At 46.3% G+C, this 15,514-nt stretch overlaps 1 protein-coding gene across 3 annotated transcripts in view; it reads left to right on the top strand.

Moving 5' to 3' along the window:
* PASD1 (PAS domain containing repressor 1) overlaps window positions 1-15,514 on the top strand; it is a 94,376-nt gene that overhangs the window by 30,969 nt on the left and 47,893 nt on the right. Inside the window, exons 1-2 of one of the 3 annotated variants that reach the window (XM_040572201.1) lie at window positions 11,990-13,019; window positions 13,621-13,801. The exons of 1 other annotated variant lie outside the window; for it this stretch is intronic. The gene's annotated coding sequence lies outside the window, so the exon portion shown is untranslated. Of the gene's footprint in view, window positions 1-11,989; window positions 13,802-15,514 lie in introns of those variants that run through there. One more of the 3 variants, XM_040572200.1, reaches the window with a different exon arrangement.

Raw genomic sequence — 15,514 nt, forward strand, 5'->3', positions numbered from 1 at the left:
CATTTGGCGTGATTTTCAAAGATACAGAGCACCAGCGATGAGGTGAAATTTGCCTAGCATTTCTGAAAATCAAACCATAAACTAATTAAACCCCTATATCCCTATCTGCTGAGTTATTTTTCCCACTTAATCTAACAGGGGAAGAGAGAAGTCTTAGGCTTCTCAAAACTTTGCAGCAAGTTTCTGGCATGATCTGAACTCTGAAGACCCTGAATAATCTTCCCATCACTACTCCTTCACCCTCACTAATTAACTCTGCTTTCACATCACCAATGCAGTCTACTATATAACACGGACCACATAGATTCCAGGAACAAACCCCTAGAATACACCCACCTCCATTCCCATCCAGAGCTGTGCTAAGCCAACCACGAGCACATCCTGCCTTTAATTACACCGGAGAGGTCTTGGTGATTTGGTGTCCTACATCAGTATTAGGAAGCTTGGGCATTGAATTGCTATAAATCAAGAGCTTTGCTGCTCTCACAACAAGCCCAGTGGGAGCCTGGCTTCCTCAAAGAGCTTAATTAAAGCGTGCTTATTGTTAGCTCACCCCTGTAGCCCATTAGAGCTCCACAGAGATGTCTGTTCTTCAACATCATTGTGAAAAGTGGGACAGCCCTTGCTTCTTCGGAAGCTCTGTGTTCCTAATCACTTCCTTACGTGTCAATATGGTCCTGGTGATCTTATGGTCATGTTGCAATTAGTTGCTGATAGGTGTGAGCAGGGCATATCTGAATAACTGTTTATGGAGATGCTATTGGCTGGACAGTTATTCAACACAGCCATAATTTTCCACATAGTATTTCTCTGGCTGTCTCTCAGCGTGCTTGGAAGAGCAAGATCAACGTGTGACATTTCCAAAAATGCCTTGTTTTTCCTCAGAAGCCTGTAGGTTCCTGCCCCCGATAAATGCAACCCCTTGTGGTTTACAGAAAGTGAGAGGAACTCAGGTTCCCACCTCAGTAAAAATTCAAAACATTGCTCAATTTTGGCTTGAAATGGATGTCACAGGTTCCGTGTCCGTAGTGTAAGTGGGCCCTCATCGGCCTTGTCCACCTTGAGTGGGGGTTTGTTTGTGCTTTAATATGAATAACCACCAGCTCTAAGATGCCGAGCTGCACGGTTAGAGGAAGGGGTGGGAAGGGAGCAGTAATGTTTTAGGGGCCGTCCGTTTGTGTTATCGTGTGAAGAGAGGGGTGATGTTGTCATTTGGGTTTGACTGGCACCACCTATGGTGCAAGGCCACTCGCAGAGTGGTTCCCAGGCCTGTCCCATCCCCACCCCACGATATTCTCTGAGCTGTGCAGAAGCCATCCTGCACAGTCATTGCCTGGTGCTGAGAGGGAGCTTTTTAATTTGGTTGGGAATGGACACTTCTCTGCCTTGCCAGGGCAGAAATGGCCACCTCCCTTGATGCTGGGCTTGGGAGGCGTTGCGGTGGGGCATGTTCTTCTGCTCTGCCAGGGCGTTGCACAAGGCCCGGCTCTTCTGGCTAACCCACATCTCATAGGAGCTGGGAGGATCATTGATTCAGGTTTATCCATTACTAAGTATTATTTCCCAAGGCGTTTATGAAGCCATCCTACCTCCGAATTCCAATCTGGGTAAGTCAGAGATGTTTGGGAGCTTCAAAAGACAATTTGGACAGCAGAAATGAGAAGAAATCTCATGGATCTCGCTGTACTTATTTCGCATGTTCCTCTTACAACTTTCTCATCCTTCATGATTGCAGGCATGAATCAATCTAGCATTTATTTTATTTAAACTCTGGCCAACTAAGTGTGCCAAGAAGATTAAGGAGAGAAGTGTAGGCTGTCATCCTGCCGGCGGCTGTATCCAATGCAAAACTGACTTCAGCAGAGCCATCTGATAGACAGGAGGCTCTTTGCAGTGGTATTGCAAGGAAAAGACGTCTGATTTTTGTTCTTCGCTGTTACAGAGGTGTTTTGTGAGCTCGCTGTGGGAACTCACATCCTTCACTGTATGGGAAGCAATCCACAGCTTGCTTTAACCATGTGCATCAGCGCTGCCTTCCTGACGCGTGCTTTCTGTCTCTTTCCCAGCGAGGGAAGTAAGTGTTTGCAGGATCCTCGCGGAGGAGGAGTTTGTCCGGAAGACAAATTGGTGCTGGAAGGGAAGCTCTGCCTGTCAGCAAGTTACATGCTGCAGTGTGTGAAGCTGGCAGTCACTTGCTGATGCCTCATGGCTCATGTGATGATTTGTCCAGAGTCCCCCCACCCTGATGCTTCACTGGGATGTTTTTGTCCAGATATGGATCTGTCCAAACACAGATTCTTTGACTGCCTTTGGGTACAGGTGAAGAAATGCTGTGAATCCCACTATGCCCCCACCCAGTCCCAGGGTGGAAAATCTCCCCTGGCTGCAGCCCTGGGCGGCAGGCGGGCAAGAGAGCAGAGCCTCTGCAGAGCACAATGCACTGTGCCTGAAAAATAGGTGGGTTTCTGACATGAGGCAAACTGGTGGCTTCCTCACAGCCACGTGTGGAGATGGAGATCCCCAGAGACGTGGAAAAGGGAAAGAAAATGTGGCTTCAGTCCCCTCGGTGTGGAGTTGATCTGGTTTTGTGAGGTCTGTGGTGGAGGTGGGCTCCTGGTTTTGAAGCAGAGATGCTGAGCGGCAGAAGTTCCTGGGTAGGCTGAGAGAGCATCCCCTGAGACAGTGCCCAGCGACTGAAGGGATCAGCTCTTGAGCAATGTGTGTAATGAGTGATGAAAAGATAATTGTCAGCTCCTTTGGGCACAGTGGTGTATTTATAGAAACAGCCAGCCACATCACTCCAGCCCTTTTCATCAGGCCAAACATCGCTCTGTTCCTCTGTTACCAGAGGAAAGGATGTTCCCCTGGTCTGCCTGAGTTGCTAAAAATGTCTAGGGATGCTCCTCCTGTGCCAGTACCTACAACTCGGCTTTGTCAGAGTGTTTCTACCTCAGCAGTGTATTTGGACTGTTATGGCCCAAGGAGGGGAGCCAACATCCTGTGTAGGGCAGCACACACAAGTCATTGCCATGGAGAACCAGTATCACTTTTCTTCGTGTGCCTTTATGTAAAACTGCACTTTACTGATGATGAAAATACATTTAAGCATCGCCAAATTCGCGTGGAACGTAGACAAGCATGGGACTGAGGTGAAGAACAGAGGCACACGCATTGCTGTGAGGCTGATCTAACAAGCACAGATCAAAATCCAAACTATTCCAGCAGCCCAACTTTTCCTGTTCAGGCACTACTTCCAAGGCTGGAGCGCCAAGGTAGCTTCTTCTTGTTGGCTGTAATAGCTGTGGTAGTGGAGGCTGCCTCTTCCTCTATTTTTGTGCCTTTATTGCAAGCGGATGACTATGTTCCGCAGGTGCTGAAATCCAGAGGTGATGTAGGTTAGTGCTGTGCTTGATTGCCCTCCTGACCGATATGTTTTGTGAATGTTATTGTTGAGTGTGTTAGTCATAGGTATGGCTGTGCCACATCTGGAGTTATTATCGACAGAAGAAAAGCCCACTTGTGCTGCTAGGTTATATAAAATGGAGAGAGCTTGAAAGACATAGGGCAATAGCACTACTATTATCTTTGTAGCTTTACGCTTGTGTGAAGGAGAGATTTAAAATTGCACTTACATAAAAGGGCTGCAGGCATGAATTGAGGATACTGGGTTGAACTTCAAAATGAAGAATGTTTAAGTTACTACATTTCTACCTTAAAAGCAACTAATAAAATAAATGAACATAGCTATGTATTAACTGGAAAGTCTGGTCTGTTTGAACAAAAAGCAGTCATTTAGCTCAATTTGGTAATTGTATTAATAATGGAAGCCTAAATGTAGTGATATTTTTTCTTTTTAACAGAATTTACCCTGTTTTGTGTTAGTCTTCAACTGGCGTTTAATAGCAATAATATTAATAATAATTGTTGTTATTAATAATAATATCCTTGTAAGGCATCATAGGAAATGGCCTACTAGATTTTGCCACAATTCACCCTAAAAACCTTTTTTCTGCCCTGTATCTACGGGAGAAGAGATCATGTAATTTCTAGTAATTCTGGATGGGAGGCAGAAGTTCTCATTTCCAGTGAACTCCAAAAACAATTTGACTGAGGCCAACGATAACTCTTAGAAATAGTAACTCCCACCTTCACAATGCTTTATCGGTGTTAATGAGTACTTCCCCATACAAGAATAGCTCAGTAGTTATTATAATGGCAATTTTAATGACAGGTTGAATTCTGAATGCTTTTGCAGATGGAAGTGTTGTGTTCAGTGTTGCACTGCGGAGGTACTTCCTAGATACCAGTTTCAGGATTAGGTTTATTAGTTTTATTCTGGAATTGAATGGATTAATTAACTGGAGAATGCTTGGATCTTCTCTTTGTATATGATATTTACTCTTCTCTAGTATCCTCTCTACTTCATGCCTGTTCATCTGGTGCATTTAGGTCTCAGCTCATCCTTTTAGAGAAGGATAATGACAGGCTGCTCAAGGCTGCCTACATTAGACGGCTGCGTCTAGGCTGATTGTGTCCCAAATTGAAGGGTATCAATTAATTTTGACAGGGCCTGAAATAAGTCAGCACCAAATTTCATCAGCACCAACCTGGTAAGTTGCACCAAGTTCAAACTTGTGGAGCTGTAAAAAACAAATCATGAATTTCATTCTGTAAGGGTAAAGAGTGAGACCAACACTCTGTTTGGCCTGGTGGTAACAGCAGGTAATAGCAGCGTGGTGCGTGGGATTCTCTGTAAGGTGCTGATGGGTATGTGCCAACATCCTGCCAGCCCAAAATGCAGTGGCATGAGCCTCGGGTCTCTGCCCTCTCTCCTTCAAGTCACCAGCACTCTCTCTATTGTATTCAGTGTTTCACACACTTGTGTAGTTCCATCAGGGAACTCAATCAGCCCTGTGAGTTGTACCTATCACCTTTCACTGTAAATTGGCAGATTTCCCCCTGATAAACTGACTGAGTGAGTTTCAAACCTGTCAGCTCGGCCTGTCCCTGTCCCCAAAGAAGACTGGACTCTGCCAGCTGCTCCACGTACCTGCCGTACACTCCAAAACGAAGGTTTAAGACTCTGAGTATAGTAAATGTCATGGTATTCCTTCTTCCTAACGCATAATCAAAGCTATTCCTTCCTCCCCACTTTAATCAGATTATCTATAATAGTGAGTAGGATGAGATTTTCCTTATTATTTACTAAAATAATACTGGCAAGAAAATGCTGGCTGTATTTTGCATGATCACTTCTCAGCGTAAAATACTGCGAGGCTAAATATATTCTTCTAAGATACGTGCTCTGGGCATCTGTTTTCATGCTGCGTTCTCTCTACAAGCTGCACAGAAGATGCCTTTCTTTGACATCAATGTATGCAGCGTGGGTAGATCTGAGAGGAGAATTCTGCCTGAAGATTTCTGTTGTCTTTTTGTTCAATCAAAGGATATGGCTCTAATTTCTCCCATTTGTAAACTGCACACAAAATGTAGTTGTACGCTTGGCTGGAAATCTCAGTTTTTACCTTTCAAGGTATTCTAAAAATACTGCTCAGGCCCCGCAGCCCCCAGAGTTTGAATCCAGTGCTCTAAGACGCAGGGTAGCCTAAAAGAGGGTGCACTCCTCATTGTGCACAGCTATTGCCCTGTGCTCCCTGGAGAAGTGGTTTGATATTCACAAAGGCTTAGCTCTCATTACAGTTTTGCCCAGTCTGTATTTCATGAGGACAAAGGAACAAGGGTCCCTCCTGTTGCCATTCTGGGAGGATTTTTAGGAAACCCAAGTTCTCTCCTCCCCCAAGTTCTCGAAGGGACACCTCTCTACTCTCTTTGGGAAGTGCAAGCAATGCCAGTTTTATAATGGAAAAACTACCGGCCGTTTGTTCAGCTTCATTTTTCCAAGTGTCAGCCTTATGCAAAGTTTAACGTGTCTCCCCTGCAGGTCAGCAGCACATGTGATTCCACAGAGCTCTTCAAGGCAACTCTTTTCAGTCTTGGAGGTCGTGCTCAAAGTGACCATCATGAGTAGGCAGCGAGCCCCACTCAATCACTTTTGGGCTGTCAGAAATTCAGTGCTTGTTTCTAGCATTGTGTCTGGGTTCTTGTCTGGCAGATCCATCAAAATTTTCCTTTTTTTTTTATTCCCCCAAAAGAGAAAGCATCCTGATATTCCCTTGTAGTTGTGAGCAATGGAAAGCCTACCCAAAGAGGAAAACGATTCTTCCAAGGTTGACAGAAGAACACTATCTCAGATGCCTCAGCTCTCCCTGTCATCCTCAGGAGGAGTCTGTCCTGTGGATATCCAAGTTTCCAGCACCCAGAATGTAAATGTATTTGCCTCTTCTTGTTAGTTTCTTGTGCAGTCTTTCAACTCTGTAGCCTTTGTGTGCTGGGGAGGCTGAGCACACAGACCGCTGCTTCGGTCTGCTAAAAGAAAGCTTGCGTTGGCCTTGGTGCAGACATGGTGATGAGGGTGGCCTTGACATTTGAAGTCGGCTCAGAATGACTGAGTATAAGAAAGAACCATGTTCAGAAGAATAGGTTCCACCTGCTGATCCCAAAAAGGACCCAAAACAAAACAAACAAAAAAAAAAAACAAGAGCCCATTCTTGATTCTTCTTACAATCAATGGGGCAGAAGCGAACCCGCTGATGTACTGGGTCTGAAAATCTGAATAAAAGCAAACTTTGCTTGTGGACAACAGAAGCTCTCACAGCTCCTTCTCTTCCCCAGCATGTCAGCACAACCTTAGACTTGTCGGGACTGGGTCACAGCCAGCTTGCCCTGGTTCAAGCCCTGATCCTGGCAAGACAGTAGGTAAGCCGATCAACCCTTCCAGCCAGCTCCAGCAGCCAAGACCTGAAATAGAAATGTACAGCTGAAGGCTGGACATGCACTGGGAGATCTGCAGTGTCCTCCAGGGGGAGGAGGAGGACACCTTGCTCTGAGATCAACTCGTTGCTCTCTGCCCTCAATATGCTTTGGTTACTGCTAGCAAAAGTGACTGATGTCCGCGTGGATAATGGGTTTTGCCCAAGGCGAGCGGGAAATTACAAAGTTCAGCCCCTCAAGCTGTAGGTCTTTATTGTAGAGGAAACCTGTTGAAAAGTTGAGGCTTCCCCAACCCCACCACAGGCTGTGACTCCAAACTTGTGTACTGAAGTTTAAAGATAAAAAAAAAAAAAAAGACTTAGGACCCATGTGAGCTCTGTAAAATAAGATGCTCTCTCTGCTCTTAGGGGCTGTGGCGAGGAGACCCTGAGGTATGTGATGGGACAGGCAGGGGCAGTGAGGCAATAGCCCGTTCCTTTCTCATCTTTAATTGAGAGGGGGCTAACCTGGCCCCGAGAATAAAGTGCTGATAGGCAGTGAAGAAGCGCACCGGGGCTCCTTATCGCTCTGCGTATTTGACCCCGTCTGCAATTTTTGACACTGGTTCTCATACCTCAAACCTTCCCAGGAGGCTTGTTCCATCTGATAAGACCTTGCTCACAAGAAATTAGATATTTATTTACTGAAGGGAAGACAGCTATTATCGTTTCTGAGCTGATACAAACGTGCAAGCAGTGTCTATTAGGACAGTCTATTAGGAACAGTCCGTTAGGCATGTGGCCCTGGTTGGGGAGCTGGGCTCCCTGGGACACGACATGGCACAGGCTGGCTCTACCAGTGGTGTTTGAAGGCTCCAGGATGGCTTCTTCCATCTTCACCGCAAGACTGGTCTGCCCAAGGAATATTTGTCCTTTCTGACTAAGAAACCACGCAGAGATGGTGGGCGGTCAGCATGGAAAAGAGCAGAGTGTGGAGACGGAGGAAAAAAAAATTCAATTCAAACAAAGTCCTGAAGTTGTTTCTTTGCAAAATTTACCACCTCTGGCATCACCAGGGGTTAAAGCCACCAGTCAGGCACAACCTTCTTGGCCATCAAGGCCACTTATTCAGATGAAATCTCTGTGTGATTTATATTTGTCTGTTACTCAGCTGGGGCAGCACATGAATAGCGTTTCGTAAGATGCTGTTAAAGGATATGTTGGCTCCTTACAGTACGTATTGGATTGCACATCTTTAGAAACAATGTAAAATAAGGGGAAAAAAAATTGGAAAGTAAACTATTGCCTCCATATGTGAGTGGAAAATAATTTAATTATGAAATGAAGCTGCTATAGAGCACTGCCAAGAGGGCAAACAAATGAGAACTTCACCAAAAGGAGAAAATTGTCAGTCTTTCAGTGCATAACCATTTTGTTCTGAACAGCAGCAATTATGGAAATGTGCAGAAGAGTGTTTCACTGATGATAAATCTGCAATATGTCAAGCAATATTTGAAGATTCATATTTAATTACTGTGACTGCACAAATTAAACAGTGGAAAAAAGTTGTCAATGCTGTTTTTTAAAGCAGGGAAATTGATCTGATGCCAAGAGCAACATGGTTAACGTCGGTAACTAAAAGAGAGAGTTTCCCCACGGGCTAAACCTTGTGATGAAGAAGAGATGTCACTTATTATGCACTTTTGAACATGTTTGGAAAAGTTAAGAGGTAAATAGCCAGAACGATTACAGTCCGGGTCAGTAATGGTTTTCTCAGCCATATATTTCATCTGAGCACATTCTTTGTGTTCTGAGTTGCTCGTAACTCTTGATGACAACTTGGTGGGGCTTTTTTTCCCCTCCAGAAATCATTTCAATCACGGGGAGAGCCCACAGCCTGCAGCGCCTCGCACCCTTTGGTCGGAGGCACGGATGCTCTCGGCGTGCTGAAGTTATCCCTGCAGCTGCTCCGCCCCGGCGGTGCAGAGTCCATAGTGCCATCCCACCCTCTTGCAACGAAAAAGTTGTGCTAGGCCAGCCAGTACTGCTCCTACTTTTGTACTCAAGCTTCTGTACTGCGTTTTCAGACACACACAGAACTCGTATTCGATAAATAAAAGTAGGACGTTCTCACTAGATGTTACCCTAAGGGCCCAAGTGGCATGGGTACAAATGCCAGCCCTGATACTGCTGTGCTGTGGGGCCTCATGTAAGCTTTCTGCCCAATTTTCTCATCTGTAAATGAAGCAGAATGGTTTTTTTGGAAAGATTACCTTTGCAAAGTGCTTTGATATTGAAGTGCTATGCAAGAAAGCGGTAATAAATAGTATTAGACACCAGGCAATGTCACTGTAAAACACAGAAGAATAGTCACTGTGCCTAAAAACCCCCCACTGAATCGCTGTCAAGGACACCGAATTTTGCAGGATGCATGAATGGGAGCGTTCCCTTCTGAAGATGCTGCGTGTGAAGGAGGTTGCATGCTGCAGTTGTCATGGCGAGTATTCACATTCCCCATAGCAACAGGAGCAGTAAAGGACTGCATAAAAAGCTGCATTAACTGACCAGGGCACAAGTTAATTCTCTCATCAGCATCCTTAACTCAAGCACCCTTCTGTAGACGAGGCACTCCACCAAAAAGCAAGCCTTCCTTTCTGTTTGTGACATGTTTCCTCTTGGTGGTTTCATTATGATTCATCCGCCGGTTGCTGCGCCAGTGACACGATCTGTGCCGCGGACGTACTGCTGCGTGGTGCCTGAATTAACGGGAGGAGATGATGACGGGGCAGCAAACCCGCAGGGAGGGCTGTTTTCATCGCACTTTGTGCGAGTGCTGTCTAATGCAGGTCAGCCCAAGTTCTGCAAGTGAAAGGATTGAAGCTCTACAGGAAACAATGCACTTTTTTTTTTTTTAATTATTTTCAGAGTCTCTCTCTCTCTTGTTTTTCCCCGGTTGAAATGGCTGCTGTTCTGCACTACCGTCAGTGTTAAAGGCAGGCAGGTGTATTAAATGGGCAGGGGGGATGAAAGATGTGGGGAACAAAAAGATGCCTCTCTAACACAGCAGCTACTCTCTATTTCTTTATGAATGGTGCTCCAAAGCAAGAGGGTATTTTTTGCTTTAGTCAAAAGAAATTTGTTGTAAAACACCTTTTCCCAAAGCGTGGTTTGCGATGCTTGGGGAAGCCCTGGTTTGGTCTGCAAAGCCAAGTTGTTCGTGTACTGCGCTGAATGCAAAATTGTGTGCAAAGGTGGGTGGCATTCATGAGAAACACTTAGCCTTGATGGAAGATGGTTAATGCAAAGCAGCTAGGAAACATTTTTTGGAAACCTGCCCCTGGAGGCAGACAGGATTTGGCATGGAAGTGACCAGCAGGACCCGTTGGTAAGCCAGGCAGGGATGCAGTGGAAGGGCTTTGGGTCTGTGTGAGCAGGGTGGCAGCACCTACCTGTCCACATGGGCACCACAGTGGGGACAAGAAGAGAGACAAACTGTCCAAAGGAAAAAAAATCCAAACTTATTTCCCACAGGTGTTGCTTCTGCAAAACATCACGAGTGTCATTGCTACGTGTGCGTTAGACTGCTCTCTCTCCAGTCCCAACCCCTCATTCACAAGCCCTGACCAAAAGTGACTTGATATTCCTCTCTAGATGAGGAAATTCGGGCTGTCTTGCATGCTCGCTTTCTGTAGAAACACAAAAATAAGACTGCTTACAGCTGCATAGCACAAACTGATATCACCAGGTTGGAAGATAGGGGTTGTTGCCACTTATTTCAACTGGCTTTTTGCAACATGGCTGGCGGATGAAATCTGTCACAGTGCTAGTTTCTAGCGTCGTAGTCAGTTCATTGATGATGTTCAGCACCTCCCCTGTGCCCAGAAAAACCGTGCACATTTCTGTGAGTAGAGAGTGCAGTAACATCCCACACAGTTCTGTATAATTATTGACACATTTCAGTATTGTTTAGCAGTGAAACGTAGTGGTAAAGACTCGCAGACTTGCATTTTAACTTGCTTTTGTTTAGGTATGAGCTCAGCAGCACAGCACCAGCAATGCCTGACGCTTTCGGTCTGCCTTGCTCCCAGGGTAGGATCTCTGCTGAAGTCGGGTCATTTGGTTTATGCATATAGAGATTGATTTAAACATGACTGTGTTTGTAAAAAAAAGAAAGGCAGAAGGAGAACAGTGGAATGTACACAAAAACTGGGTTGACTTCAGTGCACTTGGGATCAAGGACATATGATTTTGTTTCTTGTGTGTATCCTAAAAGACCGTTATGGGAAGCGTCTGGAGAGCTGTGCTCCGGGCTGGTGTCCCTTCTAGCTGGTGGGCTCTGGTTTCGGGGGTCCCTCGGGACACCCAAGTTCTGTCAGAGACCCGCCGGCACAGCTTGTGCCTGAGCAGCCACCACCTGACACGCATACGCTGGCTGGCTGTCGGACTGCGCCTGAGCTTTCCTTGGTGGTTAAGTTCATGCAACTGTTTGTGGTGAGCGAGTCTGCGTGGTACCAGATGCATGCACAGATACGTACCTACGCATCGCTTTGTCAGTGTTTGCCAGAGGGTGTGGTAGAAGGACTGTCAGCCCCACAGTCATCCAGTGGTGGGTTAAACCCAAGAACCCAGCCTCCTCTCTGCTGGGTCTTTCCGCTGCCTTCAGAAGCCCTGATTTAATTTCTTGTGCTGGTTGCAGCACTGGGGAAGGACTGCACTGGGCGCTTTGCCTTGGAGAAGCAGACTTTGCCTTCCCTACCAGGTGAAATCAGGCGATTGCTTCTCCCTGCACCCCATCACACGTGGCATTGCAGAGGGAGCACCCCACCAGCAGGGTGCTGTGTGCCTGCAGGTGCCAACCGTCCCAGTGCCACTCTCCTTCCCAGTTACCCGGCTGCTGGAGGAGATTAGGACGTAGTTGGGAGCCCTCTGGCTGCAGACCAGCCCGGGCAGAGCAGAGGAGGTGAATGTTAGGAGCTGGCAGTCAGACGGAAGGCAGGGATGGAGGCAGCTGCCACTGTCCCCGTCCGAGCACACTTGTATGAACAAAGCATCAGCAGAAGTACGATAGGAAATATCCATGGCTGCTGAATCCAGGGGGATATGGCCCTTTAACAAAACTATTATTGAGTTTTTATTTTGTGTCTCTGCTCATGAGGCCCCTCAGTGGCTGATTATACTAATCAGAGGTGATTATTCCGCATGCCCACTTAACCTGTAGTTAAATGCAGCAGCCTGAATTTGTCGGCAGCCCAGCCTCCAGAAGATACGAACCCAGGATCACAGCAAATGAATGCATAGGTACGTTATCCTATGCGATCAAGCTAAAACACAGCTGAAAGAGCTTTAGGGTCGGTGGATGCTCACAGAAGGATAAGAGAAGAAGGAGGTAGCCCTTCATGCTTTTACAAGGGTTTTTTTCCTCCACTTTTTTGGGTTAGGCAGAATAACAGGCTACAGGAATTCTTATCAGAGAATATTTTACTCCAGTTAAGAAAGAACAATTTTTCCTTTATAAAAATAATATTCTTTGTTTGAAGTACGATCAGCCACATTAAAAATATTCTTTTTCCTGGCCAGATCTCTGACTTCGGCACCTCTCAGCTTTCCAAATACATATGAACGTGTTCCACATGCCTGCAGACGGGCCCACTGATCGTTTTCTGGCCATGCTGCTATTCTAGCACAAGAAAATACACCCCACCAGATCTCTCTCTTGCCTCTACAAGAACCATCTGCAATTATTTTCTGTAAAATAAGGAGCTGGATGATGGAAATTAAAATGGTTGGTCCTGAAAAGTTTAGTTGGAACTTTGTACCTAAATGGTGATTAACTCATTTGTATCCCTAATCCTTTTAAGCAGTTGCATAAAGATTCAAAGTGGCACTCAAGGATGCTCTGTGGCACAGCAAGGAGCTCCTTCCAGCTCACAGGGATGCAAGATTTTACACCAAGGGGGAAATCCTGTTCACACTGGAGTAAATGTGGTTTTGTCTCTGCCTTCAATGGAGTTTCCGTTCCCTTTTCTGAACCTAAATGAGAATGGGATTTTACCCCTCTTCTCACATGATTGTGGTGCAAACCCGAGCTTTATTTTTAAGTCTTTTTAAGGGTGAAAAGATGAAGGCAAAACTATATAAGCCTGGAGAACAGATGCATCTCCAGTGGGAGGAGCAGTCCCGTGTTTGCAGGGTGTTGCCTGAAGCAGCGAGGTGAGCTCTGAGCAAACAGACCCCAAAGAGCAGCAGCAACGTCTGTGACTTCTATGGGGCACAGCAGAAGTCACCACAAAGCCTGACCCCAGTTGTCTTACAGGTGGCACTGCTGCTCCCCGCTGCACAGGGCAGCCTTTGGGCACGGGGAAGGTTGTAATGTCACAGAAGGCAACATGCACGGCTGTTTCCAGGAGTTTTTAGTGAAACTTCCAAATTCACAAACATGCTCGGGCCATCAGCTGTTAGATAAGAAACTGCAGGGACAAACTTTCACACTGATGGACTCTTGGGCAGTATATTTTTTGTGTTACAAGTAAATGCGACTAAAACATTCCAGAAACTTCAGCTATATTCTTTAATTTCAATAATTATTCATCTCCCAACTTTGATTTTGTTAAATAACCAATGCCATCGTTCAGAGTCGAGAACTTAATCTGCAGGAAATTCTGTCTTCAGAGAAGATCAAAGTAACTTCAGTGGTGTTAAGCACGCACCTACAGCACTTGATCCTGAGAAAAATTAAGTGCATGTTTAAATCAGCCTGTCCCTTCTCACTGGTTCTGTGCATTAACCTAAGCCTCTGCCTAAACATTTTCAGCGCCGGGATCAAGGACCCACAGAAACCTCCATGCATGGAAAGCAGAGATCTGAAAATGTAACATGCGAAGACACCAAAACACCGCCAGGCTGCGAGGGAAGTGCCTGTTCATTCCTCTACACCTACCTACACCATAATAAAAGATTGAAAGTCTCCTCGGCGATATAAACGTGGAAGATAAGTGCGTACAATAGAATGCAAAGGTGAAATAGTCCTGTTTATCAGGCACAATTAAAATGAATAGAGGATGACTAATAAAGAGGCAGTTTAAAATCTTTACACGACGTGGTATCAAGGTAACAGCGTTGTGCAATAGTGCCAGTACAATTCACTCCCCGTCCTGCTGGCCTCACCTCGGACGCCTGAACCACGTCCCGGAGAAAGCTGCACGGCACCAGCCCCTGCGGATCAAGGCAAGGGTGTCTGTTTCGCTTTGTTTTCTATATCCCTCTCTTTCTTTTCGGTTTGGGTTATCCCAAGCCTCACACTTATTGCTGATGCAGGAGAGCATCATGTTGAATTTCCAGGCATGCTCCAGAGCGAGATGGGGCTTGGGTGCTGGTTCTGGACTTAGCACTGTGCAACGCAAATGTTTCCTGGCTATGGTGTGTAATTTAAAGGCTAATTTGGACAACCCTTTGCTCCAAATGAAAGACCAGGCATGGGAGTGGGAGCTTGCAGACTGCAGCCCAAGTTAGCCCTCTATTTCTTCATTTGTGTTCCTCCTTCATGGTCCCTGCTGGACTGCAGGGTTCTCCAGTGTGCCGGGACAGCCTGTAAATATATAGATATAAATACACGTATTCTTTGCTGGTTTTGTTTTCTGGCCAAAACCAGTCTTCTTTTTGTTTTATAACCACTGACATGGCTTTGCAACACAGCATTGTTAAAAAATAACATAAACAGCTCTGAGGGTATGGCAGCTATCGCAGAGAACAGCTAACGCTGCCCAACGCCGCAGCTTGCTGAGCAATGCAGGGGTTTTGTCTTGTCGAAAAGGCTGCTTCGCCCTTCTTGTTTAACTTTTGGAAGGTTCTTAGTGTAGTGTTTTTCTAACAGAAATAATTAGTGTCATCCACACGAAAACTCTTTCAGCATTGCCACAGGAAGAGCAGTCCCTGCGCTCACCCAGCCTGCTGCCAGCTGCACCTCTACCTGCCAAGGGAGTTGGTTGAAACATTTGGAGTGGAACATGATTTCTGGTCAGACAGTCCTGTTACTCTGATTAATGCGTGGTGTGATATTCCGGAGGGTTTTGCTGCATCATAAGAGTGTTGATGCTGTTTGCTGTGCCTGCCGAGCTTGCAGGACGGGGGTGGCCAGGCCGTGACTCCAGGCTGCAGGGATGGAAATGTCCCAGACACAGAGGTGACAGCAGCACCAGCACGACCTGGGGCCATTGCTGCGAGCCCAGCCCCTCTGCGGGTGCTCAGCTTTAGGCACCACACCTGCAGAGATCCCCAAACACCCCACATGCAGGCAGTGGTATCCTCCAAGCAGCTGCCACCCAGATCAGCAGGCTGCCCTGCAGAGACACATCCTAACTCAAGTGAAAAGGAGAGAAACTCCACGTTTGCCAGCTATTTGTGCCTTGCCTGGAAGAGGGCAGGAAGGATTTTTCCTAAATGGAGCAGGGAAGTGCTGCCCCGTTCCCTGTGACAAGGGTGCATCCCTCAAAAACCTGCTCTCAGGGGGAAAATGAGATTTGCCACTTGAGGCACAGGCACACTGCCTGGCTCCAGTAAGAGGGCAGAAATATTACCTGGTTTGCCAAGGTGCCTGCTGGCTTGTCCTCATGAATAACAGCTGATGCTCCTCTGGGGTATTGTTTCTCCTTCCTCGGTGGCACCGGCTTTATACTTTGCCCTGTGGCAAAGCCTTTGGTCCGGTGTCC

Source organism: Cygnus olor, chromosome 13, assembly GCF_009769625.2.
Source record: "Cygnus olor isolate bCygOlo1 chromosome 13, bCygOlo1.pri.v2, whole genome shotgun sequence".
In the NCBI taxonomy this organism is placed as follows: Eukaryota; Metazoa; Chordata; class Aves; order Anseriformes; family Anatidae; genus Cygnus; species Cygnus olor.